The sequence below is a fragment of the Natator depressus genome, chromosome 5 (genome assembly GCF_965152275.1).
Source record: "Natator depressus isolate rNatDep1 chromosome 5, rNatDep2.hap1, whole genome shotgun sequence".
NCBI classification, from domain to species: Eukaryota; Metazoa; Chordata; order Testudines; family Cheloniidae; genus Natator; species Natator depressus.
The window spans coordinates 72143961-72150423 of NC_134238.1; positions in this window are offsets into that span (position 1 = coordinate 72143961).

Here is a 6463-nt window from a genome sequence, read left to right on the forward strand (position 1 = left end):
TCCCTTCCAACCCTGGTATTCTATGATTTCCCCCCCATTGATGGATCTCTAGCAGACCAAGGGACTTATCTCAAAGAGGGGTGGGGCTTAGGACACAGCTGTAGCACCAGCACCTCCCATGGGCTAATTTAGGCAGTTCTCTTCTTAGCATATTAGCTTTGTGGATTGTGTTCTTGGGTGCCTGCCTCTCCCTATTCATTTTTTTTTTAACCTTATGCCCAAAGCAAGAATTGATGTAGTTACAGGTGAAAGCACTGGTGAACACAGGAGATCTAACAGCAGGGATAGGATAGGGGCATCAGGTTCAGCTGTGGTTAGAGAGGGGAGAATGGGATGGGCAGAAGTTATCCCCCCTCACGTCTCCAGGACATGCACAAACGCAGCTCAGGGCCCGATTCATAGTTGCCCTGAGCCTTGTGGCATCATTTCTACCGGGCCCAAGTGTGAGCGCAGGGTTGGAGTGGCAACATCTGTGCACTGGGGTTTATGCACAGGGACAATGAAGAACTGGGCCCCTGCAGGAGGTCTGGAGTGGGTTTAGCAGGTGACATGACTCATGCCTGTTTGCTCCAGGAGTCACAGGCCTCTGTGGCTAGCTTGGTATCAGTGGGCAGGACTGTACAGTGGGGGACCTGAGAATGCAGGCCCCTGGATTGCCAGGGCTCTGGGCTGTTGGGTGGTTACAGTGTTGGGTGAGCAGGGGCTGTTACAGCTGGAGTTTCCCTTGCAGCTTCTCCACCAGGGCCTGTAACTGGGCACTGACATCCTGCAGGAGGGGTGCAAACCACTGGCGGACCTGCTCAGCAGCCTGGTCTAGGGAGCCCCGCACCTACTCAGCCTTCTCCATATTCACTGTTAGGCAGGTGTTCCTATACCCAAGCTTTGTGGCTCATAGTCTTATACTGGTGGGAGAGTGGCACTCTATGGGAAAGAAAGCATAGAAACAAATATAGTAAAAATATTAAATGAATCAAACAGTACCATGGTTTCTGCATGGATAGAAATGCCATGCTTGCATAATAAATAATAACAGAAGTAGGAACATACTACTGACCACTTGCCCTGGATGAGGATAGTGACTATGAAATGCTCAGGGGGATTAGAGGCTACATAAAACAGAAAACCCAATAATAATGGGGGATTTCAACTATCCCCATTATTTTCTGGGAACAAGTCACCTCGGGACAGGATGCAGAGAGAAAATTTCTAGACACCGTGAATGACTGCTTCTTGGAGCAACTACTGGGATTCCCTCTGAGATCTTTTCCACTCAGCTTATTTAGAATACTTTTTCCGGTTTGGGATCCAAAAAACTCAGACTGCACATTTAGTCACTCAGGTTCCTTTATTTGGCATACAGCAAAGCTCTACTGAGCTGAGCAGACTCATGCATAGGTGGTGGGTATGGGATATATCACACATGCAAAGTTACACAGCAAACCTCTTCCTTTATATGTATTTGCACGTTGTATAGCTTTTACTACATATTGCATCACAAGTTTTTGGACGGGCATGGTAACTTTGCAGGAACTAATCTCTGGGCAGCATGCTCTGTCCATGCTCAGTTTACGCTTTACCTCTTATCTACATTCCTAACTTATTTTGGCCATTGTGAGTAAATGGTGAACTGGATGTTCTCCCTTTTATCTTAGCTGGCTCAGATATTTGGTCTTTTTAGCCACCTGACCTATTTACTTACCTTATTTAGCACAAATGTTCTGTTTTCAGCCTAATCATCTGTTTACCTCCCTAATTCTATCCTCCAAGAAATGAGGCCTCCCCCCAAGTGTGAATTACACAGCCCAGCCTCAGCTACAGCAGCTAGTCCTAGAATCCTTTAGGAGAGAGGCAGTTCTTGATTTAGTCCGAAGTGGAACACAGGATCTGGTTCAAGAGGTGAATTATAGGTGAACTACTCAGTAATAGCGACTATAATGTAATTAAATTAGGGCTGTCAAGCAATAAAAAAATTAATTGTGAGTAATCACGCTGTTAAAAATAAATATAAAGTGAGCACTGTACACTTTGTATTCTGTGTTGTAATTGAAATCAATGTTTGAAAATGTGGAAAACATCCCAAAATATTTATATAAATGGTATTCTATTGTTTATTATAAATATTTGCACTGTAAAAAATAGTAATTTTCAATTCACTTAGTACAAGTACTTAGTGCAATCTCTTTATCATGAAAGTTGAACTTACAAATGTAGAATTATGTACAAAAAATAACTGCATTCAAAAATAAAAGTATAAAACTTTAGAGCTTACAGATCCACTCAGTCCTACTTCTTGTTCAGCAAATGGCTCAGACAAAAGTTTGTTTACATTTGTAGGAGATAATGCTGCCCGCATCTTGTTTAAAACGTCACCTGAAAGTGAGAGCGGGCGTTCGCATGGCACTGTTGTAGCCGGTGTTGCAAGAAATTTACGTGCCAGATGCGCTAAATATTCGTCTGTCCCTTCATGCCTCAACCACCATTCGAGGGGACATGCATCCATGCTGATGATGGGTTCTGCTCGATAATGATCCAAAGCAGCGCAGACCAATGCATGTTCATTTTCATCATCTGAATCAGATGTCACCAACAGAAGGTTGATTTTCTTTTTTTGGTGGTTTGGGTTCTGTAGTTTTTGCATCAGAGTGTTGCTCTTTTAAGACTTCTGAAAGCATGTACCACACCTCATCCCTCTCAGGCCTGGTCTACACTGGGGGAGCGAGCTGCGTCTATCTAAGTTATGCAACTTCAGCTAAGAAAATAGCATAGCTGAAGTTGACACTACTTACTATGGTGTCTCCACTGCAGGGGGTTGACTGCTGACGCTCCCCCATTGACTCCGCCTACGCTTCTCGCTCTGGTGGCATACCGGAGTTGATGGGAGAGCGCTCAGCAGTAGATTTATTGCGTCTTCACTACATGCGATAAATCGACCCCCGCTGGGTCGATTGCTCCAGAGGTAAGTGTAGACATACCCTCAGATTTTGAAAGGCACTTCAGATTCTTAAATCTTGAGTCAAGTGCTGTAGCTATCTTTAAAAAATACCACATTGGTACCTTCTTTGCGTTTTCTCAAATCTGCAGTGAAAGTGTGGTGGGTCATCATCCGAGACTGCTGTAATATGAAATATATGGCAGAATGCGGGCAAAACACAGAGCAGGAGACACATGATTCTTCCCCAAGGAGTTTAGTCATAAATTTAATTAACACATTTTTTTAATGAGTGTCATCAGCATGGAAGCACATCCTCTGGAATGGTAGCCAAAGCATGAAGGGGATACGAATGTTTAGCATATCTAGCATGTAAATTTCTTGCAATGCCGGCTACAAAAGTGCCATGTGAACATCTGTTCTCACTTTCTGGTGACATTGTAAACAAGAAGTGGGCAGCATTATCTCCTGTAAATGTAATTGGCTGCACAAGAAATAGGACTGAATGGATCTGTAGGCTCTAAAGTTTTACATTGTTTTGTTTTTTTGTGCAGTTATGTAACAAAAAAAAAATCTACATTTATAAGCTGCGCTTTCACAATAAAGAGATTGCATGGTACTTGTATGAGGTGAATTGAAAAATACTATATCATTTTTACAGTGCAAATATTTGTAATAATAATATGAAGTGAGCACTGTGTACTTTGTATTCTTCGTTGTAATTGAAATGAGTACATTTGAAAATGTAGAAAAACATCCAAAATATTTAATAAATTTCAGTTGGTATTCTACTGTTTAACAGTGTGATTAAAACAGCGATTAATTATTTTATTTTTAAATAGAGATTAATATTTTTGAGTTAATCGCGTGAGTTAACTGCTGTTAATCAACAGCCCTAAATTAAATTTAACATCTTTTGGGCGGCGGGGGAATACCAAAGAAACACACCACAGTAGCATTTAACTTCAAAAAGGGAATGACACAAAAATGAGAAAGCTAGTTATGGGGAATTAAAAGGAAAAGTCACAAGAGTGAAATGTCTGCATTGAAAATTTTTTAAAACACCATAATGGAGGCTCAAACTATATGAATAAATAAAAAAAGAGGACCAAAAAAATAGTACCATGGCTAAACAGAATAAAAATGGCAGGTAGACACAAAATGGCATCTTTTAAAAATTGGAAGTCAAATCTTGCTGAGGAAAATAGAAAGGAACAAACTCTGGCAAGTCAAGTATAAAAGTATAACTAGGCAGGCCAAAAAAGAATGAAGAGCAACTAGCTACAGATATAAAAACTAACAGCAAATATTTTTTAATTACAATAGAAGCAGGAAGCCTGCCAAACAATCAGTGGGGCCACCTTGGACAATCAAGATGCAAAAAGAGCACTTAAGGAAGACAAGGCCACTGCAGACAAACTAAATGAATTCTTTGCATCTGTCCTCACTGCACAGGATGAGGGGGAGATTCCCACACCTGAGCCATTCTTTTTAGGGGACACATCTGAGGAACTGTCCCAGACTGAGATGTGAATGGAGGAGTTTTGGAACAAACTGATAAATTAAACAGTAATAAGCCACTAGGACCAGATGATATTCACTCAAGAATTCTGAAGGAACTCAAATATGAAATTGCAGAACTACTAACTCTGGTATGTAACCTATCACTTAAATCAGATTCTGTGCCAGATAATGGGGGATAGCCAATGTGACACCTATTAAAAAAAAAAAAAAGATTCCAAAGATGCTCCCAGCAATTACAGGCCAGTAAGCCTAACTTCAGTATCAGGCAAATTTGTTGAAACTATCATCAAGAACAGAATTACCAGACACACGATTTGTTGGGGAAGAGTCAACATGGTTTTGTAAAGGGAAATCATGCCTCACCAATCTATTAGAATTCTCTGAGGAGGTCAACAGCTATATGGACAAGGGTGATCCAGTTGATACAGTCTGATGTACTGTGATGTTGTGAAGGCCACGACTATAACATGGTTCAATAAAGAAGCAGATAAGTTCATGGAGGATAGGGTCCATCAATGGCTATCAGCCAGGATGGGCAGGGATGGTGTCCCTAACCTCTGTTTGCCAGAAGCTGGGAATGGGCGACAGGGGATGGATCACTTGATGATTACCTGTTCTGTTCATTCCCTCTGGGGCACCTGGCATTGGCCACTGTCGGAAGACAAGATACTGGGCTAGATAGACCTTTGGTCTGACCTAGTATGGCCGTTCTTATGTAGTGTACTTGGACTTCCAGAAAGCCTTTAACAAGATTCCTCACCAAGGCTCTTAAGCAAGTAAGAAGTTGTGGGATAAGAAGGAAGGTCTTCTCTTGGATCAGTAACTGGTTAAAAGATAGGAAACAAAGGGTAGGAATAAATGGTCAGTTTTCAGAATGGAGAGAGGTAAATAGCGTCCCCCAAGGATCTGTACTGGGATCGGTGCTGTTCAACATTTTCATAAATGATCTAGAAAAAGGAGTAAACAGTGAGGTGGCAATGTTTGCAGATGATACAAAATTACTCAAGATGGTTAAGTCCAAAGCGGACTGTAAAGAGTTACAAAGGAATGGGCACCAAATGGCAGACTAAATTCAGTATTGATAAATGCAAAGTAATGCAAAATGGAAAACAATCTTAACTATACATACAAAATGGCAGGGTCTAAATTAGCTGTTACCACTCAAGAACGACTGTGGAGTCATGCATAGTTCTCTGAAAACATCTGATCAACATGCAGCAGAAGTAAAAAAGCTAACAATGTTAGGAACCATTAGGAAAGGGATAGCTAAGACAGAAAATATCGTAACGCCACTATATAAATTCATGGTACACCCACACCTTGAATCTTGGATGCAGTTCTGGCCGCCCCAACTGAAAAAAAAAAAAAAAGTTATACCAGAACTGGAAAGAGAAGGGCAACAACAGAACAGCTTCCATATGAGGAGAAATTAAAAAGACGGGGACTGTTAAACTTGGAAAGGAGACAATTAAGGGGAGGATCTGAGAGAGATCTATAAAATCATGAATGATGTGGAGAAAGTGAATAAGAAAGTGTTACTTACCCCCTTTATACAACACACGAACCAGGGGTTACCCAATGAAATTAATAGGCAACAGGTTTTAAAACAAACAAAGGCAGTGCTTCTTCACACAACACACAGCCTGTGGAAGTTGTTCCCAGGGATGTTGTGAAGTCCAAAGGTATAACTGGGTTAAAAAAAGAATTAGACAAGTTCATGCAGGATGGGTTCATCAATGGCTATTAGCCATGGGGTTGCATCCATGGTCCGGGATGGAACCCCATGTTCCGAGTGTGCCTAAACCTCTGTCAGATGCTCTGAGTGGATGACAGGGGTGGATCACTTGATAAATTGCCCTGTTCTGCTCACTCCCTCTGAAGCATCTGACACCAGTCACTGTTGAAAGACAGGATACTGGGCTAGAAGAACCATAGGTTTGACCCAGTATAGCTATTCTTATGTTCAGATTACACTGTGAAGAATACTATGATACAGAAAAGGAAGGTTAC